Here is a 22,239-nt window from a genome sequence, read left to right on the forward strand (position 1 = left end):
GAGAAGGAAGAAATGAGTTGGCTAGCAAGCAAGCAAGCAATTCGTTCTTGGTCTTGCTTTCGACCTGAATGACGTCACAGTTCAGATAGCGATAGTTTATAATTATAACGGCAATGGGGGGGGGGGTGCTTAGCTTTCTCACTCTATTTCTATCTTTTTTTTTTTTATTTTTAATATTATTTACCTTACTTTCAAACTGAACTCGTCAATATTATCTTTGACCTTTGCCAACGCGATTTTCTTCTTCTTCTTTCAAATATGGACTTTAATACTATTGAGAATAGTTAATACACACATGTTTCTCAATTGCCTATCCCCCTCCATCGTTTGGTTAGTTAACGAGAGAAACTATTGTGTGTTTTAAGACTTTGACTCAATGAAGATTAACTTACGTCAGTTATACATCGATTATAAATATCTTATTTAGAAAACTTCATTTCAATAGAAAAAATTTGATTTTATTTCAAATGAATACGTAGGAGTTTTTTTATATGTAAATTTTAACAAATAAAATTTTATTCCTTGTTTCGTGATATGTTTGCACAAATTGTCTTTAAAAAATAATGACCTACAATATAGAGAGATAAATCCGTACGTCGCAAAATTTATTTTGGAAAATAATTTATAATTAATATTTTGTTTTATTTTTTTCATTTAAATATACGTACAATAAAACCTTTTTCTTTTTTGAATAATAAAAAAAAAAAGATATTTATGAATCCACAAAAATAAAAATTCCAAAACTTAGATGTCATTTAAATTCTTTTAAATTTAATATCTTTTTAAATCGCACAAAGTTGATTTATCTTAGAAAGATAAATAACGTAATATAAAAATAAAAAAAAGAAATAGGAAATAATAATAATAATTTAATAAAATCTTTTGTTATACATTACATATCAAAAGGGTAGAAAGACACTTATAATACCTTCCTGTTTAAAAGAGTTATAAATAAAAGTATCAGAAATAGCGTTACCTCTCAATTATCACAAAACGTATACTAGAATCTCATGTATTTTCATCATATATCGATAAAATTCAATAGTAAACCATTCGTGTTTCCTATTTCTTTATCCATTCATTGATTTTGAAACGTGTCACCGAACGACAAGAAAACTGACAGATACACGAATAAAGTTGCGTCGTCGTCGTTTCAGCGAGACCGAGAGGTGGTTCCATTATCAGAAGGAACAGCTTCTTGAACCGGATCATAAATCGAAGGCCTACGTGTTTTCTAGGAGAACCGGTACTCATCCATCGCCATTCGTAGAGACTAAGTATAAGTTAGTTGACTAGCTGGTTGGTTGGTTGGTTGGTTTGGTTTGGTTTGGTTGCTGCTCTCCATTGCTCGATCCTCGTTTCAATTAAAATCATACAAGAGAAACGACAACTTCTCGATGTTTCGTCTACCATAGAAAATCAAACGGTTCAAGATGGAGAACACGCGTTGGTTGTTAGATCGTAATGTTCTTGAGTGAACAAGAAGGAATGAGTTAACAAAAGAGAAAGATAGAGAAAAAGAGAGAAAGAAAATTATCGAGTGATATGCGACACAATGTAATAGAAAATAGCGAGTTAGCGAGCACTCGTGTGGAATTCACGGAACCTTTCCATTTCCCAGATCACGTTCGAGAGAGTCCGAAACGTGCCCGCGACTATTATTAGAATGCTAAACCTACACCAACGACGGCTATCCTTTTCCCTCTTGGAATTTTCTATCTAACGAGCAAGTTATATTTAATTTAAATATATATACATATATATCATTTACTGAACATCTGGTGGCACATAAATAATGATTTAAATATCTTCTTCGTGATTCGTAGAGTAGAATGAACAAATCTATAATCTCGGTAAACCATTTTACATCATAACACACCGGCAATACAACCATAATCATTTTATTTCTCTTCTTATTTTAATCACCGTTGTTCGCTAACCTTTCCCCTTCCCCTGAGTACAATTTATTAACATAAATAATACAAGTATACTTTTTTTAATGCGTTTGACTTGCTTCAATATATGTTTTAACGTTAAACGTAATTGTTTACAATTGAATTGTACCTTAATGGCTTCCTCTTTCTTTCTCTCTCTCTCTATCTCTCTCTCTTTATTCTTATGCAATTATCAAACGATCGAACGATAGGATGGAGAATAGATTTATCTTGTTGGACATCGAAGTAAATCACACGTAATTATCGCGAGCAAAATCGGTCTATTAATTTCTTCGACGGGGTTTGATAGACGAATTACTATCTCTCTCTTTCTCTCTCTCTCTCTCTCTCTCTCTCTCTCTCTGGCAGATAATCTCGAGAAAGCACTAATGATTTCTCTCTCTATCGTTTTCTCTCCTTCCTTCCTTCTTTCTTTCTCTCTCTCTCTCTCTCTTTCTCTTTCTCTTTCATACCCTGTTTCGTGATTTTGCAGCCTAGCTATAAACACCGATCGTCACGAGAGAGAACATAGTAATACATATACTACCATAGGACTAATTTGTTTGAGTGTGTACGAGTAAAGGTCTGATAGATCTTGTATATAGTAACCACAGTTAACGGCACACCATTGGCTGCGGTTGGCAGCTACCAACAACAGCGCGACCAGTTTATAGAGATTTACTAGACGATTATTATTGCGTTAGAGGGATAATAATTAAGTATCTCTCTTAAGAAACAAGGTAGACGATGAAGTGATGGATTTATTTTTCTGTCTTTTTTTTTTTTTTTTTTTTTAATACATTATGAATCAATTCTCAAAAATTGTTCTTAATCTTTTTCTTTCATTCTTGTATTTTTTTTTCTTTTTGTAATTGGTTTTACGCTAGCAATTATCTTTTCACTCCACATTATTTAAAATCGAATAATATACGATTCTTATATCACTAAAAATAGTATACTAATGTTTTTATTTTTATTCATAATATTATATTAATATAATTTAAAATATAATTATTAAATTATAACTATTTTGCTAAGCTGTATATATCGATCAGTATAAGAAAAAAAATATGCAAAATTTTGGGAAGAACAGAAAAAAATATATATATTTCCATATAGAAATAAAAACATGATCTAATACGATCGAGTAAAAATATAAAAAAAAAAAACACACACACAGTGATAACGATATCTCGTAAGTTGCGATTGCGTGACACAAAGTAACTCGAGAAACACAATAAATATATATTTAGTAGTACATAACACCAAGAGAAGGTATTAGTTAGCCTTAGGTGTTGTAAAGATACTTATGTGGTACTACTGCAATTCATGTTCCGTGTGTCTGCAACACTATAGTCCTCCCCCCTTCCTATTTCCTTTCGATAGCACAGGTGGTGGCATAAGCAAAGAGAATTGAAATCTTGGTTTATCGTTCTCGCCATCTGTTTCCCTACTCTCGAAAGATTCATTCTTCTTCTTTCTTCCATTTCCTCTTTCTATTTCTCCAACTTTAACCACGAACAAATCTGCACGCGAATCGTTTTCGTAAGATAATCTTCACCCCCACCTTCTTCTTCTTCCGCCCCCATCTACCTGTTTTCCTCTTTCTTACCCCTCTTCTCTCAACGCGTAAGCCACTTTATGGATACACCTTCTCTCTAAACTACACTTCCGACATTTTGCACGAAACGCGATAGACTTAGGGGATTTAACCTTCGAGCCTAAAACGAGACCATTATAATACTTTTCCTCCTCGTCGAATTCGCTTGTTAAGAGCTTTAACAATTATGCCTTACTTTGCGTGTTCAACATTCTACCCAATGTTTAAACTTTCCTCAAAATTGGTATTCGAATTTTTAACATGTGTACCCATAATTATGAAAATGGTCTAATTGTAAGTCATTAATTGTTTCGAAATATTTAATGGATTATATTTGAACACTAAATGAATTCTATATATATAATATTGTAATAACAAACATTACCATTTAACGATTCATTTTTGACAATAACGTGAAATTTACGTTGAGTTTATGTAATTTAAAATAATGTGATGTCAAATAATTGATAAACTCATTTTTATTTTTAAATTTTGACTCAGACCATTTTCATAATTATGGGTACATAAAATGATAATAATAATGTTAGAGAAGAAACATATGAACGAAATACATAAGAAAACCATACACATTATTTTTTATACCCATTAATTTAAACAAAAATTTTTCTTTATTCTTTTTTTTATCAATTAGGCTTATGTTATTTTTTTCGTTATAATTATCCCTTACGAAGATATTAAAAGAAGAAGAAGAAGAAGAAGAAGAAGAAAAAGAAAAAAGGGACCAGTTGTCGACAATTTTACGGGCTTCCGCAGGTAATTATGTAACCGGTCAGTTTATTAGACGACTATGCAGAGTCATAAAATCGTTACGAGTGATCGTCGTTAGTCCTACGAATTAGCCTTCTGACGTTTATGAACCATCGATCTCGGAAACATCAAGTCTAACTTGTCCCGTGCATGCTCGCGCGTGCACGCCTACGTTTGCGTGAGTATATGTGAGAGAAAGAGAGAGAATCATAGTAAAGTCTTCTCTCGTTCTTCGTATTTTCCTTCGCCACAGGAATGTAATATAACACTGGCGTGCAACGACGAAGATGCTATCGAATCGTTCCCAAGCACCGTGGTGGGTCCTCGTATTTTTTTCCGAACCTTACAAAATTTTCCCCAGTCATTTCCGAAGAGATTAGTATCGGTTCTAGAAAAAAAAAAAATAAATAGAAAAAGAAGAAAATAATTTTCCAAATAAAGGAACAGGCGTGTAAAAAAAAAAATCCAAAAACTAAAATTACACCTTTAAAACCGATCATCGTTTATTTGTTCGAACGTGCGAGTGAGTTGAAAAAAATGTCAGCCTAACGTAAAAAATCACTTTATATTCTGCTTAACTCTAGCTTTTACTTTGTCGATACAATAATCTGATTACTTTTCAATCCATCCCCGATATTTACTTCGATCGTATGTATTTCTACTTTTCTATCGAGAAAAGCACCTAGTTTAAGATGAAAATGAAGTACAACTTAAAGTGAGTACGAAAAATCGCGTATAATCTCTGATGTTTGGCATAAAAAAGTATAAACTTTTTTTTAAAATATTATTTTTGGAAAATTAACAAACAACTTAATAATAAATAGAAACTAGAAAGATTTATGACAATAACGATCAATATATAATATCATTATATTAAATAAATTTCTTTACAAAATTAAGGTGATTAAAAATTAATTTAAAATACAACAGAAACTATGCCAAACAGCAAAATAAATGCATATATTTCAATATAATATTTATTTATTATTATAGAGTATATATTAAATATTTATCATACATATTCAGATATATTATTACTGTAATATATCGCATATTACTATTACTCTAGTAATGATATAATATATATATCGTAATCGCACGCCATCAACGGCATAATGGACATGGAGTGCTGGTTGATATCTATTTTGCTTACTAATTGTTAACAATCACGATGAAAAATACATTGGTCGAATATAGAGAGAGCAAGAGAAAGATAGAGAGAGAGAGAGAGAGAAAGAGAGAGAAAGATAATATAATAGACCAGACGGGGTTGGTTCGAAGTGGCACTCCCTGTCTGCCGACCCACGCCACCTATCCTGCGGCCTGTCACATGATATTATTATGTGCACATGCCCATGTATCACCAAGCTACCTGACAGATCGGGCTCTGTATATCTCTGTACAATACCATGCCAGTAAAACTAGGTGCGTTCTTTTTATTTCTCTGCTTCTTTTTTTTTTATTTCATTTTTATTTCTCTTTCTCGATCTCTCACTCACATACCCCTACCCCACCCGACAAAAAAACACACACATACACACGTGAGAATGTAACATCATGTGCGTACATGTACACTAGAGACCCCGAACGTGTAGGATAAAATGAACGAGCTTGTCTTGTCCTCTTTCGTTCGTGCCACAATCACCATCACCATCACCATCAACGCCAGCCACCACCACCACCACCATCATTCACATCCACCTCTTCTTCATTCTACCAAATGCGACTTCGTCTCCTTCGGAACAACTTTTAAGGTCAGAGACCTTCGATACACGCCAAGGCTCATACTCATGCTCAATCTCACGTATTGAACGAAACGGGGGCGAGATGATCTTGGCCCGTCAAGAGAAAATCTCCTCTCGTTTATTGACCTCTTTTTTTTTTCTATATTTTATTTCTTTTCTCAGCTGATCGACTATACGTTTAGGTCTATACCTTTCTTCTTCTACTTCTCTTCCCCACTATCTCTCTCTTTTTCTATTTTTCTCGATTACAATCCTTCTCGAATTACAATACAGGTAAGTTACGATCCAGTAGATAGATAAAATTCGAAATGATGCAGCTGCTGCTGCTGCTGTTGATGCATATCACTCGGTAAACGATAGTCTTTTGTTACATCTATTCATTGTAAAATTAAAAAATAATAAAAAATAAAAATAAATATACACCTTACACTCAAATTTCCAATACTTTAAATATTTTGATTATTTAAATAAAATGATTTACGATTGTTTTACTACTTTTTATTCGATTATTATGGAACAATTATTAGTAATCCTATCATCATCATCATCCCCCTTCTTCATCAGTTTCTTACAAATCGATATTATTTAGAAGTAAATTTAAAAAAATTAATTTATCGATAATAATCGATTTAATGTTGCTTTGTTAATTAAAATTGCACAAATAAAAATAAAATAAAATAAAATAAAGTTCCTTTGATTCTTCAACAATAATTTGTTTATATTTATGAATACTTTTCCAACAAACAAAACACATAAGATGAAATACAAAGGGATGAAAAAGCAAAAAAAAAATCAAACAAATTTTTAATCAAAATATCTTAATTTTATAACATTTAATAATTTTAATATAATTAAATAATAATTTAAATTTAATAAAAAATAAAATATTCGAATTTTCCTTACTTTTTTGTAAAACGGACAACAGTTTACTACTACTAGTAACACTCTCGTAGAATTCGCGAGTGAAAATTAAGAGCAAAAATGTGAAGAAAGAGACACAGCGACAGACAGAGAGAAGAAAGAGAGATTAGGTTTGTCTCGGAAGGTTAAGCTTACAAGAAAGAAAAAAAATAAACAGAAGAAGACGTAACGCTCGTTAAGAAGAGACTTGCTCGAGAAGAGATATATCCCTTGAAGAAGGACGTCTTTTTCTTCTTCTTCTTCGTTTTCTTCTTCTTCTTCTTCTTCTTCTTCGTTTTCTTCTTCTTCTTCTTCTTATACCACGTGAACTCACAAAGGCTACCCTGATTGGCCGTGGATGATTTAGTATAGTGCGTTGGCGCTTTTTCACTCGTGCGACATACTCGTGCCGTGAACGATATCCGTAAAAGATTCGCATTTAATACGAGCCACTGCGCTCAACGACGATCAAACAAAAAAAAAAAAAAACTAACCCTCTCATCTTCTTTTTCTTTTTATATTTCTCGTATATTTTCTATCTTTCTCTTACTTTACTGAGAACCTTTATTAGAACAGACGTAAAGAAAAAAGGGTGTGGGAACAACAAAATACACCGATGAAGAGAAACTATACTACTCACGAAGATAGTTGACCCTTTTATCCATCTCTTAACACCATAACATTTTCTTTTATAATATCAACCTACTTCTCTCCCCCCACTCTCTCACCCTTTTTAGTAACTCCGAACCGATATACTTGGACATGATAGTTTTTTCAATAGACTATGCTAACACGCTCGTAGTCATCATATTTTTTTCAATATTTACAATTTTATAGGTTTTACTAGAAAAGGATAAAACAAATTAGGTTTGAAATTATTTTTTTACCGTAATAGATCGAAATTGGAGATATCTAAATTCACATGGTAAAATTTCAACACCTGCAAAATACGTCGGTGAGTGATGATGGTTTTATTCTTATAAATTATTCTTACACGTTAATATTTCGGAGAGATACACCAAGAGATAATACGAACTATGACATTATCCAATTCCAATCTTTCATATTAACATATACATACGTATATGTATATGTAACCTATATATGTATGTATATTTATCAAAATATTGGGTTGGCAACTAAGTCATTGTGGATTTTGTTTTACATCTAATTCAATTTTTTGATAGCAAAGATCAGAAATTTTATGAACGTGGCATTATGACACTGCCTGACCGATGGTAAAAGGTCATCAACAAAAATGGAGAGTACCTAATTGAATAAACTTATATTTTCAAGCAAAAATTTTTTTCAAGCCAGAATTTTCATTCTTATTTAAAATCTGCAATCATTTAATTGCCAACCTAATATTGGTAGGTTGTGTTGAATAAAAAAGAAAAGCTTTTATACTGGAATGATAAGAAAAAAAGTAAAAGAATTATTCTTGTATGAAAATTAGTAGGCAGATACGAATGTTTGGGATTTATTTTGATCTCTTTGATGATACGATGATATTGAAATATTAGAAAATATTTTCCACTTCCAAACTTTTTCGTCCTTTCTCTTATTCTCTTCCATTTACTCGCAGCTTCTTCTTTTTAAGCTCCCTTTTCATCAAAAAGGATACATATTTCCAGTCGAATACCGATTTGATATTATACTTCCAGTCGCGTCTTCTTAACGCGAGGAACTTCTTTGATCGCGTTTACGCGCCATGAGTTACCTTGAAACGAAATCGAGTTATTAAAGCACGACTGGTTCCGAGTAATAGTAAGTAAAGTAGCTCGGAGACATTCGTTTTCGTCGTGTGAAAAGAAAAATATAACATCCCGTTCATTTATTTCTTTTTTTCTTTTCCACTCCCCTTATAATACACGATTTTTCATACTCACTTTAAGTTGTACTTTTTTTTCATCTTAAACTAGGTGCTTTTCTCGATCGAAAAGTAGTTGTATTAACTGGTTGTCTTACCTGAAACATAAAGAAAGTAAAATAAAAATTAATTAAAATTAATTATAAGTTAACAAAAAAGTAATGGATCTAATTATGTATACAATTGGAAAGTTAAGCACCATGTTGTTGTTACATGTCAGTTACTACCAACTGACAATATTAAATTCAACCCTTATCAGACGTATGCGCCACCTTTCACGTGATATTACAACTTTTTACCATAGCAGACGTTTGTCACCTGTTACGTGACATAGCAAACTCTTAACCGCGTCGGACGTATGTCACACGTTGTAGATAATGTAAACGATATAAAAGAAGTCTCAAGTCACATATATATACATATATATAAATTTTTAAAAAAACTTTTAAGTGAAATATTGGAATATAAAATGTTTTTATTAAATTCTACAAACAAATAATTAAAATGAAATTATTTTTCTTTTTAAAAACATCAAATAATCATCCAACGTAAATATATATTTTATCTTCAAAATGATCTTACAATCGTCAAAGCCATACAAAAATTACGATCTTCAAAAATCATGAAATAAAAAAATACTTACGAAGCAGAACAACATATAAAAAAAAAAGAGTCCCCATAAATAATTAATCAGCAATGTTACCTACCTAACATGTGTATATTTGTACGAGAACTCGTTTCTTTTTTTATTTTTTTTTTATTTCAACGTTACGTTTTCGAGCTAATAATCAAATTGGAAGTGCAAAGGCAAATATCATAACACTTGGAAAGAATCGAGCATGAAATTTGAGGAACAAAAAAAGAAAGAAAAAAAAAAGATTGTCTCTGTTTGTGAGAAAAAACGGACTCCCTTTGAAGAAAGTCTCGTTTGTATTAAATATATGTATGTACACACATATGTACGTGTGTGTGTATGTGTGTATTGTGGATAGGAAGGCATTTGTTCATTCGAGCGTAAGGGAGAGACAATCTTTCAGGTTTCTCAAGCTATTTGCCCTTCTTCTACTCTTCTCGTTCGTAGGAAAAAGCGAACTTACCAGACGAAAAGAGAAGGTTGGAGAAGGAATGGGAGGAAGGATGGGTTTCGAGGGGATGGGAGGAAAGGGAGAAAAGACGACCTCAAAGAACGTAATGAAAATAGTCCTGCTGCCTAATTCGGCGCGACCTCCAACCGCAAGGTCCGAGACTTTTCTTATCTAAAAATGGCCTCTGTTCACCGGACCACCCTCTCATTATGGCACCGTAATAACCGCTCCAGCTATATCTCCTTTTATTCTTCTTTTTCTTATTCTTCTTCTTCTTCTTCTTCTATTCTCCCCCTTCCTTCGTTCTCTCTTCTTCTTTTTTCGTTTCTAAGCTTTTTGTTCAACAGCGCAGTGTCACGATTCTTATACGCCAACTATTGCTCGGAATCTCTCTCTTCCTATTGTTCGACAGAATTCTTTACTTCGAAGTAATATTCGAGAAACTGAACGAAACGGAATGGAACGGAAATGACTAAAAAAAAAAAAAAAAAAAAATTCTCATGCATCGTTTTCTCAACTTTTTAACTACTTTTTTCATTGTCCTACCCACTTATTTATTAGAATTATGTTTCACAAGATAATAAAAATACTTTAAACTTACTCCTCCCTATATCTTCTCGTGGGATCGAAGTGACAATTTTTGTTACCTGTACCTTCCTAAATCTCCCCCTTCCCCCTTCTCTTCCCAATCCATCCAAAGATCCCTTTCATCTTTGTAAATAACCTTCTACACGCCATTTGGTACGAAATACGTTAAGTATACCTCTTACGCGACTCCTACTAAACTCCCGGTATCATTAAACGAACAAGTTACACGGCCCGGAAACAATGAACATATTCTAGCCAATTTTCTGGAAAGTGCTTAGTAGTGTGTTCATATCACATGGTGAAGGAGGAAAACACAATAATATCTCGAAGCTTTTGACTAAATCCTGCCTGGTGATCTCCTCTAATTTTCTATGGGTTATCATTAACCTTTAGAAGAGAGAAAGAAAAAGAGGATAAAATAAGAAGAACCCAGCACACAACTCGATGTTTCCTTCTTTTTTATGGTTAGGAATAAACGGTTAAAGTACAACGTCCATTCGGCATGACTTTACCACCTCCCTCTCTCACTATTTGGACAATTTCGGATGAAAGTCAACGACTATGGATAGAGCCTAATTCCAAGGTTCTTATCAGTCGGCACCTTTGACCCTTAAGAGAAAGTCAGAGAAGTAGGAAAATGGTGTGAGATTTTGTCTGGTGGTGTTACTTCTTACTGTGGATAACAGAAAAAAAGGGATAGAGATAGTAAGGGATTATCCCATCGTCTCTCTCTCTCTATTTCTCTTAGCCGTTAACATCTTTGGGCTAGGAAACGTCGGGAATCAGCGTTTTGAGCTTGATTTTCTCGTTACAAGGTGTTAGTTATACAGTAAAGAGAAGATTCGAAGAAGAATCACCAAGGGGAGCATCTAGAATAGGATAGGAGACGAGACTTTCGTAAAGACGTGCCAAGGGACAAAGAAGTTGAAGAGGGTTGAATGAAAAAGGAGTGAGGACGAGTAGTACATTAGGAAGACAAGGATAGATATTCGAAGGAAGGGAAAAGGAGGAATCGTGTACCTAATCCTCCTGCTACCAGTAATTAGTGACATTTGCATATCTCGCACTCAGAGACTACTTCTTCCTTTTTTCCTTTATCCTTATCCTTATTCTTTTTCTTCTGCTCTTCCAACTTCAAACGGAAGAAGATATTTACATGCGAATAACCCGTACTTCAAGGTAATGACAAAAATGACAATTATCTCGTAAATAATAATAAAAAAAAGAACATACTTTTATGATACGCTATGTACCGTGAAACGGATTTCACTTTTCAAAAATGTCTCTTAAAAATTGTAAAGAATGCTAATTTAAAGGGGATATATATTTACATATATGGGAACGTATGACTCGGTTTTTTATTTTTTCAACCGTTCGATGAGACGGACGTGATAATAAGAATAAAATATATTTTTTTTTTAATCGGTTAGGATATTCTTTCGTAAAATAATAATCGTAGTTCACTTAATATCATTACAATCAAACATGGATGGGTAGTAAGCTACTAGGAAAAAACTGTACACTACACTGTTGATTTAAGAAAAAAGGTAAAAAGTACAATTTAAAAAAAAATAAAGATAACAATAAAATATTTTAATGTTAAAGAAAAAACAAAGGAGTCTCGTTCAATATACCACAGAAATTAATTAAAAGGTACAAGACATTCTAATCAGAATTTATAATTATTGATACTAATAATATTGAAGGAAGTTAACACCTAAGGAAAATTGGGTAGGGATCAGTTTTGAAAGTAAATCCGATCAACACTTGGAATTTAGATTTTGTGGATTCGAAACTGATGCTTGTTGGATGCTCAGCACGCGTCTGAGAAGTGAATAGGGAAACCCATCCGATCGAAACATGGGCTAAGGATTAGCCAGATCCAAATCGCCAGTTTGGAAAAGCTCGGAGTTAGCTACGCTCAGCACGTTTAACCTCGAGGTTGCTTTCGATCGGGATTTGATGTAGAAGAAGGTGCTGCTGTGATAGAATTCAGTTCGTAGTTACTACATACGATGATCTTGACCTTGATTATAAAATTGATTGAGCACATAGTTTAACACTCTGTTAACACGTTAAATTACAGAAAACTTATTAACAGGATACATTGATAGTGTTTATAGTAGACCGGTATCCTAAAAAATAGTCATTTTGTAGTCCGAAACGATCGAATGAAATAAAAAATCGTTCGGATCAGGTGATCCAATTAAAAACTCGCCCAATTTTCGATTTCGTAAAGGGGCAGAAATTCGTTTAAATCTTTTCTCACCAAATAAAATGTATCTGTTGTTACGCAAAAGGATGAGACTTTTCTCATTTTGTATCTCTCTTTCGTGTTCTCCTTTATCTAGGATTTTCTCTCGATCGTTTTGCATAATCGTGAGATAATTTGCTCGCTTTATCATCCATTCCTACCTCCTAATGTCTGAGAAAGTTTGGTACGTCTGGAACGCAAGTAGGGGTGACGACAATACCGCGTTAATGACCCCATGAAAGAACTATGATTAAGAGCAGTAAACCGCTTTGCAAATTGCTGAATGTTCTCGTGAATAGTACATATCAAGAAGATAAAGGAACCCGCCGCCTAGGGGCACATCGATTGCGAGAAAATTCAAATATGACAATAGGAAAGATTTAACGCAATTATTGGTTATACTATCACCACCACCAGGTCCCATAGATACGTTGTTCTTTACACTAATTTCAAATTTACGTAAGAATTTTTTTACAAATCCTATGGGGTGCGTCAGGATTTTTAAGCACAATACAAATTTTTTGTTTTGTTCAGTTTAAACAGGTAAACGAGATTTAACCCAGTATAAGGGGGGTTAGGACTGAGTTTATGTACGACACGTGAAATTTATAATTAAAGTGTAAATGATCGACGCGTGTTTCAATTATTTTTCAAGTAATGTTATTAACACTAAATGTATTGAGCTTCATGTATATCTATTTCTACCATAACGGATCAAATGATCCTCCCCACAAATTTTCAAAACGTCATATATATTTTACAATGTATGTATAACAAAACAAAAAAATATAACATTTATGAAATACAAAATTTTTAACTCATCAAATAGTACAATTGTTCCAAAAAAATGACAATCGATCATTTGATCAGTTATGGTTAACTGTAGTGTTAATAACATTTCTTTTTCAAGAATATAAGATTAATCAAAGTGAAATGAAAACAAAAAATACTTTAGGAGTCTGATGTACGAGAATGTATAGGGCACAACAACAACTACTATTGAACGACATTCGCGGTACTTGACTTTATTGCTAATAGGATGTTGCCCGGTTAATTCCCAGCAGAGCGAACGGCTGACTCAGGGCCCAAGCGCGGGAACTGCGTAAAGTTTCGAAGGGTGAAGAGGATAGGTAGGTAGGTAGGTGGAAAGGAGAGCAGATAGAAAGGGGGAGGACACTAAAATTTTACTGCCGAAGGCGGCTCGATGAATTTGCATGGAAATGAGCGAACCGAGAGACACTGCGATAGAAAGAGAAAAAGAGAAAAAGAGCAAAAGAGAGAGAGAGGAGCATCGAAGAGGGACTTGGTGAGAAATATAACTCGGTTACGTCTAATGAGCATTGAAAAGAGAGAAAAAGAGATAGACTCTTGACACGAAGGAAAAGGGCCGAATGATGTGAAAGTCTACTTCGAATTGTCTCTCGAATATCGCAAATACTCATTCCCATTGAAATAAACCTAAAGTTGTTATTTCTAGAACACCATTTAGGCGGTAATCGTAAAACGTCAAAATCAGTAAACTACGATTAATCTACTCTACTATTATTATGACTACTACTATGCTGTAATAGTTCAATAATTCTTTATTTTTTCGGTCATCTTTATAATCCTTTATTTTTTTAAATCTCGTTTTGTGTGTTTTTTTCTTTCTTTTCATATCAATTTTGTATAACACACAGTTCGTAACTTTCTAACGTATATCAATAAAACGATCTTAAATAATTTTTTTTCTTTGCTTTTTGCATTAAAAGACCAACTGTGAAAAAGATTATGATTATTTTCTTCATGCCATTAACCGTATGACGGTAAAAAAAAACTTCGACGATCATTGGAATTTTAAATACGCTAAATGCTATTTGTTGAATTAAAACAATTCTAAATTTATTTTTACCATTCGAAGTATACTCTTCTGGATCCTTTATTAAAGTAATATAACAGATCTAATATAAAATTTATTCATCATAAACGTAGAAAGAGGGGGGCGATAGTAATAATAGAGATGATACTGTATACTACTCTAGAATCTTTGAACAATATGGGGGTCTTTGATTACCTACATTTAAATTTCTTCGTAAAATGATAAATAAAAAGAAAATATGTTTAAAAAAAAATCAAAAGATATATAAAGACGAATAAAATTTCCATTTTGTTTCTAAGTATGGATTACAGAAAGATATTATATACGAGGCGAGAGAGAGAGAGAGAAAGAGAAAGAGAGAGAGAGAGAGACATGAGAATTCGTTTAAATGACGAAATTACCGAATTCCTTGTATAAGCTTGCCAGTAAGCTTCTTACAGGAGTTAACTAACCTCATAAAATTAGCGGGAAGGTGTAAACTTTCTTCTCTTCCTGCCCAGTAACAGTAACAGCAGTAGTAGCAGCAGCAACAGCAGCAGCAACCCTTAAAACTCAGCATCCCCTTTCTTACCACACCCCTTTTTCTTCTTCCTCCTCCTCAACCACCTCTTACTTCTCATCATCTCTTCATCTCTTTCTTTACCTCTTACTCCTTTCATGTCAGTTTCCGTCGCCTCGTAAAACCCAAGTCGAGACAATGCCAACGTTGCTGACTATCTCCTCCAATGAGAAAGGGGGATAGAAATATAGAGAAAAAGAGGAAGAGAGGGGTGAGGGAGGGGTATAAGTTCAACCCCTTTTCATAGCACATTCACGAAACTCTCATATAATCTTTACTGCGGTTTACTTAACTTCAGGAATCTTACGAATAAGACGTAAATGAGAAGGAACAATGTAAAGGCTATAAATTTCTACTGAAAAATTTTAGAAAATATTTCAATAGAACATACTCGAAACCTTCAAAAATGTATAAATACTTTTTGTTAGATAATAATTAATAAGATTGATTGAAAAACTTTTAAGATGATTATTTAATTAACCTCGTAAAAAAAAGAATAATCTAATACGAATTATTTTGGGGTGTATTCTACGAAACACGTGGATGCTGTTGAAAAGTCTTGAATCCAATAAGGGAAAAAATTATTTTTATTTTTTTATTTTTCGACATAGAGCAAAAAATTATTTTTTAACCTGCTATCCACTTGACCAACTCCCCCAATTTTTCCTATCCTAGGATACCACCACACCTCATTATAAATGTTCCCTTTTTCTTACTTTTCTTTTTCTTCTCTTTTTATTTTATTTTTAAAATTTCCATACTTCATTTTCTTCTTCCGCTAGCCAAGTGTCATATAATCATTAGAAAAGTACGACTACTCCATGTGGTAGATTAACCCGCTACCACCAACGAGGCAGAACATTTTGGCAAGGAAAATTTAACTGGTACTTCTATTCATATCGACTAACCCCTTTCCACCCCACTCCTCTCCTCTCTTCTTCACTCGTTTCCTTTCCTTCTCTTCTCGGCCTCTTTTTCTCACCTTTACTCGACCAACTAACTGGTACCAATTCGTTCAGTACCACACTACTATTACTAAGCTACCATTACTACTTCTTCTAAGTACCGAAGCAATTTCGCATAAATTAAGCAAAACTAGACGATTAAATGCAAAGCGAGTCTCGTGAATAAAATGAGAGAAAAGAAAAAAAAAGGAAAAGAAAAGGGCGTGGTAAAAGATGACGGCAAGAGACAGAATAAAGAAAAAAGGGAAAGAAAAAGAAAGAAAAAACACATTGGGGAAAGGAGAGAAAGGAAAATTTCATCCTGTTCAGACTGCTTGTTCTAAATATGCATGGGGGTAGGTAGGTAGGTAGGTAGATAGGTAGGTACTAAGCTAAAAGACCCGTGTATGCTGCTGTTCTATGTGATCCGTCCGCTTTTCGTGGAAATTGAGTCACGTATTTTCTACGAGCACCTGGAACTGTCAGAAATTTCCCTTTCTCTTTTTTTCTCTCTTTCAAAAAGACACACGAATACGACGACAAAAGAAAATCTCAGCCGATTTCTACGAAGAGAGACCAACCAACCCCCTTCTCAACCCAAACCTTCGAGGAAGAAAAGTATTCTGTGTGTATAGTACTAAATAAATATCAATTAAACTGAGAACAAAGTTTTCTCGAAAAGGGTTCGTCGTTCGTATATACCAATAGATTGTACCTTTTTTTTTATTAAGGGCTGTACGAATATACACGGAATTTGGATGAAGAATTTTTGTTCGAGTATGAGATCCGTGATCCCAAAAGTTTCCCCGCCAACAAAGAAGAAGAAGCATACCTGAGATACCTGCTATTTTCTAACCTGATTTGTTATGCGGGATCCGATTCGGAGAATTCTTTGCATAAAAATGTTGACATCTGCGAAATCAGTAGATAAAAATTTAAACGTCCAGAGATCCTCGAATGGAAATATTATATTCTCGTTCTTGAACAGAGGATTTTTTTTAGAAAATCTTACTGTGTGAATCGACAAATTTGGTTAGAGCAGAAATAACGTCAGGTAGTTGAATTTGTGCGTTTATGTTTGGTACAACTTTCGAGAATTTAAATTGATCCAATTTCATACCTCGGACTAAAATATCTGAAAATTTGAATTATTTAAATGTCTTTCTTGGTGTACAATGAAAGTTGGGTTTAAATAATTATTAATGAAATAAAGAAAATAAGATTTGTACAATACACTCGTCGTATGTTCATTCCATTCTTTACCAAATTCGTTACGATTTAAATGAATACCACACGAATAGGAAAAACAGAGAGAGAGAGAGAGAGAAGGAAAGAAAAAAGGTTTAGCAAGGTGCAGGTAATGAAATTAATTGGTGGGATGCCTGAGAGAGAAGGTGGCACGGTGTACCTTAAATGGGATACCCATCTGCATTTTAAATTCCGCGCGCAAACCGAGAGAAAGGAACACACCACCACCACCATAGCGAATGCGAAAACGATGCGAAGAAGGGCTACTGGCTCTTTTCCTTCGTAGGGCACAAGCATTTCCTTCGTGAGATAAAAAGAGAAACACACACATCTCTTACCCACCATCATCCCTTTTCTCACGATATAACATTTATTTCGTATTTTATAATAATTATCCTCGAAGTAGTAGAAAGAGTCTCATTTATTAATTATAAAAATAAATATTCAAAGTGAAGAAGAAAGTTACTTACAAGGAACAAAGTGATGAATCAATTTAATGAAATGAAAATGGTGAAATATTTAATTTTTTTCTCTCTTTCTACAATATTATTAACGCCCTTTGCGAAACGAATGTATTTAAAATTTAATTAATATTAATATTAAACGAATTTTATTTTTATTTTCTTTACATTTATGTCACAATCATAAATATTTCTTCGTAGAAATTTTTGACAAATCACGAAAAATTTTGGTTCTTCATTTTCTTGCCAGTGAACGTGTTTTTTTTTTAACGAATATTAACTGGTATATATGAAGAGAGGTAATTACAAAATAGGAAAATGAACGGATACAAAGCTATAGTCTTTTAAGAGATGTGTTATAAAAATTAGCTGTCGAAATAAATGTTGTATTTCTGACCACGCCTTACTATTGTTAAACGAGGACACAATGTCACGCTGTATAATGTAATACAGTGCGTTCCTTCTCGCTGACACATTAATGAAACGTACAATGGTATTCGTGAATGCGCATACATACATACACTATAAAAAAAATTATTCATGTTCGTACGAGTGTGGTATACATATAAGAATAAAAATGACGTTGTTTCTTACTTTTTTACGATCATTAAGAACTTTTTTATTCTTTGGTATCGGTTCTTCGTCCTTGAGGAACAAAATTTCAGCAGACTTTTCTAATACAAGGATTTTCTTTAACTCGATCAAGAATCAAATTCATTCGAGATCGTTAATTTTTCTTTTTACTTTTCCTTTACCCACACCCTTCATTTTTTTAATTTTTAATTCCTTCTTATTTTCACACTAAGAAAGAAAGACAGGAAATTTAGAAGATTCCCTTTTTTATTCTCGTAGGACTATTGTCCATTGTCCTTGAGAACGTTTCTTTTTCAATTTTACGCGTACCTTTTAATATGTAAAAGAAGAAGAAGAAGAAGAAAAAGAAGAAGAAAAAGAAGAAGAAGAAGAAGAAGAAGTAAGGTGGTAACGATGCGGACAATGAAGTAATTAAATGCAAAGAATTAAATGTTAGAAATATAAAAAGTGAAAGATAGTATAACCCGAAGATACTCTCATAAAAGAATCTTATTAAATGCAAAGTTCGTACAATACCAGGATTGTTTTAAAACCACCTACTACTACTGCTATTATAAAACATTTCTGATCGTAAAAGAATTCGATTCGTAGATACAATAATCTCTGCTTATTATACTGTTTGAAAACAATCAAAACGATTGAAGTAGTTTGTGATTGACCTTAAAATTTAAGTAGGATGATTATTATAATATTGAACACTTTCCAATAAAAGCTAATAATTATTTTATTAGTTTTTATTTTTCTTTAGATGAAATCGGAATACAACTTCGATAAGTTTTATACGCGAATATTAAAAACATGTACCGATATGAACAAAAAAAAAAAAAATAATTTAGCTTTAGAAGCAGAAAAAAACAAAAACAAAATTAACACAAAAAAGAAACAAAGTGGTGATTCGCCAAAATAAACTACGAACATGTTTAAATGAACTAAATTTAGGTAGAGGACACTTTTAACGAATTTACAATTATTTTCTTGTAGATGAAAATCGATTAAAATAGAACAACTTCGATAAAAATTTACAAGCGAATATTAATAAAAAAAAAAAAAACGTACCGATATGAAAAAAAAATAAATAAAATGAAATAATTCTCAGCTCTAGAAAGAAGCGTGTATGTTTTCTAGTAAAATGAAAAAAAGAAGAAAAATAAATAAATATACAGCGACGAGTGGGTGGTATACTGTATAGAAAAAACAAAATAATACTTTTAACTGTGCATAGTAAAAAAAAAAAAAAAAAAAACTAAACCTACCCACCGTACGCGAAATACACGTGTGATTTAAAAGGACGTAGGATTAATTTTTAAAAGTATTATATTGAAGAGTATAGAAGAGAGAGAGAGAGAGAGAGAGAGAGAGAGAGAGAGAGAAAGAGAAAACAAGAACGAGAAAAAGAGAGAGAGAGAGAAAACAAGAACGAGAAAAAGAGAGAGAGAGAGAGAAAACAAGAACGAGAAAAAGAGAGAGAGAGAGAAAACAAGAACGAGAAAAAGAGAGAGAGTGTGTGATTATTAGAAGAAGATTAAAAACGGCATCCACGAAAAATCATCGGGAAATGATAGTTAATCTCCGGCGTTACAACACACCCCCACCCCCACCCAACCCTAACATACAAAAAGCAGTTGGTTTAGCGAATTTAACATTAAACGATTTCAACATTCTCTCTCTCTCTCTATATATATATACACAATCTCATTTTCCGTTTCAATAGAGAAACAAAACTGATATTCAATTTCCTCTGAACGGTGTAGTTGTTGCTTGCAAAAGCTCGTACGCGGTCGATGGCACCGAAGAAAAAGAGAGAGAGAGAGAGAGGACTCTATACTTTACACACTTTGACGAACATTTCCGTGATACAACGAGGAGTCAAATATAAAGTGTTATTTCTCTCTCTTTCTCTCTCTCTCTTGCTCTCTTCATTGCTGGTGGTGGGTGTCAAGGGAAATCCGGAAGAGAAAGAGCTAGAGTGAAAAGAGAGAGAGAGAGAGAGATAGATAGAGTGTCGACGAACGACGTGACAGTATCTCGCGACGCCGACGCCGACGCCGACGCCGACGCCAACACCGCGACGCCAACACCGACAACGACGACGATGACGCCGACGCCGACGCCGGTCGTCGTCGTTGTAGTCCCTTAGAGTAAAGCCAAACTGTCGAGTTGCCTATTGTATATGGAACGAGCCGATAGAAATGTTACCACGGAACTTCCTGACAGCGATAACACAACGTGCCTACGCGCCATCTTTCTCTCTCTCTTTCTCTCCTGGTTGGTTGGTTGGTTTGTCACACGTATATACACATTTCATTCGTTAAACGAGCCTGTCCCTGGTAAAACGAGTCCTTCAAGTTCTTCCGTTTCCTCTTGTCAAAGAGAAACGGAACTTAACAGTGGGATATTATTGGTAAATCTTGTCAAAAATGTCTACTTATGAATAGTTCTCTCTTTTTATCAATAAAGGAAATTATTCTATTTGAAAAGAATGTTTTTATATTGTTTAATGAGAAAAAGAAATAATTATAACAATTGTTTAAAGTTTCATTGTTTTATTATTAATCGAGCATATATTGAATTGGCAATTAACCCATTACCCACCAATAGCCCTTTTTTGGGATGTATTTTCAAAAGTTTTTTTTTATAACTGCAACTTTAGAATGAAATATATTAGAATATATAATAGACATTGAATTTCTTTTTAATATTAAATACACATGTATTCAATATTTTTTAATATTTTGTGCTACTAGGGTATCTTTTTGAGAGAAAAATTATCGTACAATTTCCGATCAATGATAGTAGAGAGATCAAATGAAAGAACGAACACAAATGAATGATAGTCGGGAATGATTCGAAAAATAGAAGAAAGGGGTCCACCGAAATGACCATAATCGCCTGGGGGAGGGGGAAAGAACGTTTCTCCCGAACGAGCAAAAACAAAAGGCAACTTTGGGGGCCCTTTATCCCTACCCCAGAACCCCCACAGTCGTCGGCCCGGACCAAAGGGCAATAAGAAAAAGAGACAAACAAAAAAACAAAAAGAGCGAGAAAGAGAGAGAAAAAGTAAGAGAGATACACAGTAAAGAAAGCAAAATAGAAAAGGGAAAAGAGGAGATATGCCAAAATGCAAGCGGACGCGTATTTCCTGTCACGCTCACGGCAAAATTGTCTCGACGACGGACAACGGAAAGAGAAAGAGAATGAGAGAGAAACACCGTAGAAAAGGCCCCGTATAACGTCACGGCTGTTTCGTGTCGCGGAACAATGCACCATGAAACGCAGACACCGTGACGCCAAAAACGCATTGCGTTTCGTGGTCCTACCCTCCCCTTTCTCCCCTTTTCTTCATTCCCCTTTCTTCAACGTATCTTGCGCTTCTTCTTCCTAACACCCGGCCATTAATCATGGTCTTACTACTAATCATTTTCTTTCTTTATTTATTTATTCTTATTCTTATTATAATTATTATTTTTGCTTCTTTGAAAATGAACATTTTCTAAAAATAAGACAAAGAGAACCAATGAAAATAATTGTATTTAAAAATTATTCGTTTTTTAAGGATAACTTTGTAAAAAATTGACTTCAGATGTGTATGTAATAAAACCATTATTTGTGGTTTCACATTAGATTTGTCATATCTTAACTAACAAATAAATAAAAAAATAAAATACATAAAATAATTTTAATGATGTACAAAATGTTCATAAAACGAAGTACAATTTTTTTGTTTTGTTTTATTACTACTCGATTTTAAATGAAATACAAAGAACCAGCGATGATGTCAACGTTTTAATTGAAACAATAATAATATAAAGAAACAGAAAATGAAGAGAGATG

At 33.4% G+C, this 22,239-nt stretch overlaps 1 protein-coding gene and 1 long non-coding RNA gene across 2 annotated transcripts in view; both read right to left on the reverse strand.

The window, feature by feature from the left end:
• The window catches only part of heca (hdc homolog, cell cycle regulator), a 165,029-nt gene that overhangs the window by 38,466 nt on the left and 104,324 nt on the right, over positions 1-22,239 (reverse strand). The window lies entirely within an intron of this gene.
• The window catches only part of LOC149030820 (uncharacterized), a 28,565-nt gene continuing 11,733 nt past the window's right edge, over positions 5,408-22,239 (reverse strand). Inside the window, exons 2-3 of the long non-coding RNA XR_016178350.1 lie at positions 8,837-8,915; positions 5,408-8,667 (exon numbers count right to left, since the gene is read on the reverse strand). This is a non-coding gene — a long non-coding RNA (uncharacterized LOC149030820). The remainder of the gene's footprint in view (positions 8,668-8,836; positions 8,916-22,239) is intronic.

This window comes from Polistes dominula, unplaced genomic scaffold, assembly GCF_049000335.1.
Source record: "Polistes dominula isolate Pdom_NZ unplaced genomic scaffold, Pdom_raw_medaka contig_24, whole genome shotgun sequence".
NCBI classification, from domain to species: domain Eukaryota; kingdom Metazoa; phylum Arthropoda; class Insecta; order Hymenoptera; family Vespidae; genus Polistes; species Polistes dominula.